Raw genomic sequence first — 5,666 nt, forward strand, 5'->3', positions numbered from 1 at the left:
TATTTCTTCATTTTTTAATTCTTTTGGATATATACCCAGAAGTAGGATCGCTAGATCATACGGTCATTCTATTTTTAATTTTGGGGGGAAACTCGATATTGTTTTCCACAGCTTTGCACCATATTTCCTGCCAATGGTGCACGAAATTTCCAATTTCTCCACAACCTTACCAGCACCTCTCATTTTTTTTTTTAATAGTAGCAATCCTAATGGGTATGAGATAATATCTCATTGTGGTTTTGCTTTGCGTTTCTATGAGGATTAATGATGTTGGGTATCTCCTGTGCTACTTAGCCATTTGTTAATCTGTCCCTTTATTATTTTTTTAAGATTTTATTTATTTATGTATTTGTTAGAGAGTGAGAGAGAGAAAGAGAGAGAGAGAGTGCACACAAGCAGGGGAAGTGGCAGAAGGAGAAGCAGGCTCCCCGTTGAACAAGAAGCCAGATGCAGGACTCCATCCCAGAACGCTGAGATCATGACCTGAGCCAGAAGGTAGAAGTTTAACCAGACTGAGCCACCTAGGCATCCCTATTTTTTTATTTTATTTTTTTTTCTTAAAGATTTTATTTATTTATTTGGCAGAGAGAGATCACGAGTAGGCAGAGAGGCAGACAGAGAGAGAGAGAGGAGGAAGCAGGCTCCCCGCAGAGCAGAAAGCCCGATGTGGGGCTCGATCCTAGGACCCTGGGATCATGACCCGAGCCGAAGGCAGAGGCTTTAACCCACTGAGCCACCCAGGCGCCCCTTTTTTTATTTTTTTAAAAAGATTTTATTCATTTATCTGAGAGAGAGAGAGAGAGCACACGCAAGCAGGTGTGGGGTGGGGGAGGGGCAGAAGGATAGAGGGAAAAGGGAGAGGGACAAGCAAACTCCCAATGGTCACTGATTTGGCAACCCAAGGGGGGTTTGATTCCAGGACTCTAGGATCATGACCTGAGCCGAAGTCAGACACTTAACTAACGGCGCGACCCAGGTGCTCCTCAGCCCCTTTATTTTTAACTCACCATTTTCCAATCCTATAGAATTATTTATATTTTTTTAAGATTTTATTTATTTATTTGACAAAGAGAAAGAGCACAAGCAGGGGAGTAGCAGGCAATGGAAGAAGGAAAAGCAGGCTCCCCACTGAGCAGGGAGCCAAATGCGGGACTCAATCCAGGACCCCAGGACAGAGACCTGAGCCGAAGGCAGATGCCCAACCAACTGAGCCACCTAGGCACCCTAAAATTATTTCAAATTAATGTCTCTGGCAAAACAACTATTAATGACATTTTTTTTTTATACTGGTATGCAATGGAACTGCAAGTTTCTTTAGTGGTATACAGCTTTCAGTAGTTCGTTTAAAGATGGAATATGTTTTGCATATCTAGTTTTAAAATTTATTTTGTTTAACCTTAAAAATTGTATTATTATCTGATGTAAACCCTTTACAAGTAAACCATGTTTCACACTAGAAAATACATATAAAATATATGGCACACTGTCTAGCATATAAAAGAAATGCAATAAAAATTATTTCCTGGGGTGCCTGGGTGGTTCAGTCAGTTGAGCGTCTGCCTTCAGCTCTGGTCGTGATCCTAGGATCCTGGGATGGAGCCCCATATTGGGTTCTCTGCTCAGCAGGGAGTCCGCTTCTCCCTCTCCCTCTGCCCCCACCTCACCCCACCCTGCTGTGGCCGCTGCTTGTGCTCTCTCAAGCTCTCTAACTCAAATAAATAAATTAAAATTATTTCCTAATAATTAGTATTTAAACATTTCTATTATTCTTAGAGGAATATTTTTTCAAAGGTTTTATTTGTTTATTTGAGAGAGAGAAAAAGCATGAGCTGGGGGAGTGGGAGAGGATCTCTGCTGAGCAGGGAGCCTGATGTGGGCTCCATCCCAGGACTCTGGGATCGTGACCTGAGCTGAAGGCAGACGCTTAACCGACTGAGCCACCCAGGCACCCCTTAGAGGATGCTTAAAAATACACTTTGCCAATGACTATTTTCCATGGTTGAAAACTTAAAAGTTAGAAAAAGAGTATTTTTTTTCCCCATATTCACCACAGCTTTACTGACTAAAGGAGGTGTTCAGCACCTACTCTGTGTCAGGCATTCTCCACTAATGATATTTAAACACTGAGCTTGGGTCCCTATGAGAATCTCTAGAAAGAACACAGCCTCACTTTTTAAAAAAAATCTTTTTGAAATTTGCCTCTGGAGATTTTTTTTTGAAGATTTTATTTATTTGACAGAGAGTTCGCAAGCAGGCAGAGCAATAGGCAGATGGAGAGGGAGAAGCACCTTCCCTGCTGAGCAGGGAGCCTGATGTGGGGCTCAATCCCAGGACCCTGGGATTATGACTTGAGCCGAAGGAAGACGCTTAACTGACTAAGCCACCCAGGCGCCCCATTGTGGTTTTTTTTTTTAAGATTTATTTATTTATTTGAAAGAGAGTGAGCACTCATTCACAGGAGGGGAGGGAGGGACAGAGGGAAAGAATCTTAAGCAGACTCCCTACTGGGTGGGGAGCCCAAGGCCAGGCTGGCTCCCAGGACCCTGAGATCATGACCTCAGCCAATTCACGAGACCCACGCTCAACCACCAAGCCACCCAGGCGCCCCCACAGCCTTATTTTTACATTGAAGGCAGGTACAAAGCATTTGCTAGAAGTCATGTAGACTTTTTAAAAAGCATGTGGACTCTGGCTTCTGAGTAAGAGATCTATGAGTTCTCTTTTCCATTAAAACCCTTATGGGGGGGGGGGCGCCTGGGTGGCTCAGTGGGTTAAAGCCTCTGCCTTCGGCTCAGGTCATGATCCCAGGGTCCTGAGATCGAGCCCTGCATCGGGCTCTCTGCTCAGCAGGGAGTCTGCTTCCCCCTCTCTCTCTGCCTGCCTCTCTGCCTATTTGTGATCTCTCTCTCTGTCAAATAAATAAATAAAATCTTAAAAAAAAAAAAAAGAAACTAAAAAAAAAAAACCAAAAACCAAACCCTTATGGGGCGCCTGGGTGGCTCAGTGGTTAAAACCTCTGCCTTTGGCTCAGGTCACGATCCCAGGGTTCTGGGATCAATCCCCACATCAGGTTCTCTGCTCCGTGGGGAGTCTGCTTCCTCCTCTCTCTGTGCCTGCCTCTCTGCCTACTTGTTATCTCTGTCTGACGAATAAATAAATAAAATCCTAAAAAAAAAAAAAACAAATTTATATTCACTATTTGTAGGATACTTGCGTGGGGGTGGAGGGTAGGATAGGGCATCCAGAGCCCCCAGACACCTGGATCATCTGGTGTGGGGGAGGAAGCTGTTCCTCACCCTATCCTACTTGTACATTTTTGGGGAACAGGATGGATTTCTGAAAATATGCCCCCCATTGTGTGAGGCAGAATGTGGGTTCCCCCCATGATTGGCTGTGTGAGTGGCTTGGGGTGACTTCCTTGGTGTCAGCCAGGGTTTGCCCAAGCCTGGGTGTCCCAGTGTGAAAAAAGGAGGCCTGTGCTTTCAATCATCAGGCTCCATATGCTGCAAAAGGACACTGAGGACGCACTAGCACTGCTCAAGAGGAGCAGCCTGTGGTGCCCCCACGTCTCGGCCTCCCCAGAGCAGCCTCTCTCAGGAGCCTGGCTGCGGGCTCTCGGAACTTGGACGAAGGCAGACAGGGCCATGTGACGTGCAGGGTGCTGGTTGTGCAGCAGCTGCTCGCAGCTCTCCTCTGGGGGCCCCTGGAGTTCCCCACTCTCCAGCAGGCGCACTGCAGGTGCCACGTGTTCTGCAGTGCCACCTTGCCCCAGGTGGCAGGGTCAGCAGCTCTCATAGAACGCCCACATCAACATGTTCACCTCCTTCTCTGAGGCCTTTGAAGCTTCTGTGTGACTCCGTTGGAGCTGGTGCCACCATGGGCGATCGACCGGGCCACCTGGGGAATGAACGGGGTGCCCTTGACTGTGGCCAGTCCACCGGCTCCACCAGGCACCGCAGGGTGGCCGAGCACTCCTCCAGCGGCCTCGGACCCCCCAGCAGGGCCAGCGCCAGCGCATCGTGTCTCTCTAAAAGTTTCAACCCCCAGTCATGCCCATGGGGAAGTGTGAGCAGCTCCAGGTCAGAGGCGACCCCTGTGGTCCCTCCTAGAGGGACCTAGTCTGGCAGCCCACCAATAATAGGTAGAGGGTGTTCCTCCCAGAATGGAGTTCCAGACACAGGTCGTTGGGTTCTGGGGGCCGATTCTGGGGGCCCAGCAGGCAAGAGGAAGTTGTTATGGGGTCAGAAAGAGACCTCAGCCTGTGGTCTTGCAGAATTTCTCTTCTCTTCGTCCTCTTCCTCATTGACTTCCCACCATGGGGCCTCTGTTTCTTGGCCGCTACGGTTGGGGGGTGTTCCTTGGGCACCAGGCACTGGAGACACCAGGTCACAGTACGATTGGGGGCATCTACATCACCGCACGGCACCACTAAGTGTGTTTGAAGTGGTTTGGTGAATGTCTTGGCATGAAGCTGCCCATCGGAGGCCCTGTGGCTGTCAGCAGTGGAGCCCTTACAAGAGAGGGCACACGTGGGCACAGCTAAGGCTCCTGGTCCAGAGTGGTCTTCTCTTGATGGCCCCATGCGCTCCAAACATCTGGGCTGACTGCCACTCCACTTCTTAGCCCTGGGCAACTCTATCTGAGCTGGGCTGTCTGGGAGGGTGTCCTCACTAAAACTGCATCAAATAGGTCCTGGCTGTATCACAGGCCTCGAAAGCCCCAGCCCCTATGGCCTGGGACAGTAGACGCTGACTGGTCACATGGCTGAGATCCAGGGAGGGCAAACTTGGGAAACGCTCATCCTCCAACTGAAAGAGGACTGTGGGCTGGCCTGGTTGGGGATGCAGGGCCACACAGAGTACCTCAAAGGATAAGGCTGAGCCCTGCCAGCAGCCGGAGATCACCGAGTGGTGCCCCCATGGGACCAGGGACAAGAACCAAGAAGTCCCCATGTTGCTGAAAGGAGGACCTCAGCCTTCTGATGGGACAGGGGGCCATGGGACTGGGGTTGGCTGGCAAATTCCTCTCCATCCTGTGGCACCTGCATGGAGTTCTGCATGGAGGGACCAGGATTTGAACTCTGTACTTTCGACAGTCCTCAGGCTTCCACATCTGTGCTGGGACTCGTGGAACTGCCAAGAGGTTGCTCTCCCCGCTTCCCCCGGGCTCCATGCTAAATGCACAATCTGCTTGAGATTCTCTCCTTCTTCCTCTGCCCCGCCCCACCCTCTCTCAAATAAATAAATAAAATCTTTTAAAAATAATAGTTTGATAACTGGGTGGTGACAGATGGTAACTATACTTATCATGGCATGCATATCATAATGTGCATAATTGTCAAATCACTGTGTTGTACTTCTGAAACTAATATTATATGTTACGTATACTTCAACTAAAAGTACAAAAAAACTTCTTTAAGTTTAATTTTTATTCTTTATTTATCTTTTAAAAGTTTAATTGTTAGAAAATGACACTTTCTAGGGAGTTATTTATTAGTTGTTTTTCTTTATTTAAAAATTCATTAAAATCGGGCCACCTGGGTGGTTCAGTTTGTTAAGCGGCTGCTTTCTGCTCAGGTCGTGATCCTAGGGCCCTGGGATCGAGTCCCACATCTGGCTCCTGGCTCAGCAGAGAGCTTGCTTCTCCCTCCCACTCTGCCAGTTACT

At 48.3% G+C, this 5,666-nt stretch overlaps 1 pseudogene; it reads right to left on the reverse strand.

Moving 5' to 3' along the window:
- Positions 1-3,424: 3,424 nt before the first annotated feature.
- Positions 3,425-5,047, reverse strand: LOC111160963 (annotated as a pseudogene).
- Positions 5,048-5,666: the final 619 nt, after the last annotated feature.

This window comes from Enhydra lutris, unplaced genomic scaffold (genome assembly GCF_002288905.1).
Source record: "Enhydra lutris kenyoni isolate GAN:26980312 unplaced genomic scaffold, ASM228890v2 scaffoldscaffold80, whole genome shotgun sequence".
NCBI lineage: Eukaryota > Metazoa > Chordata > Mammalia > Carnivora > Mustelidae > Enhydra > Enhydra lutris.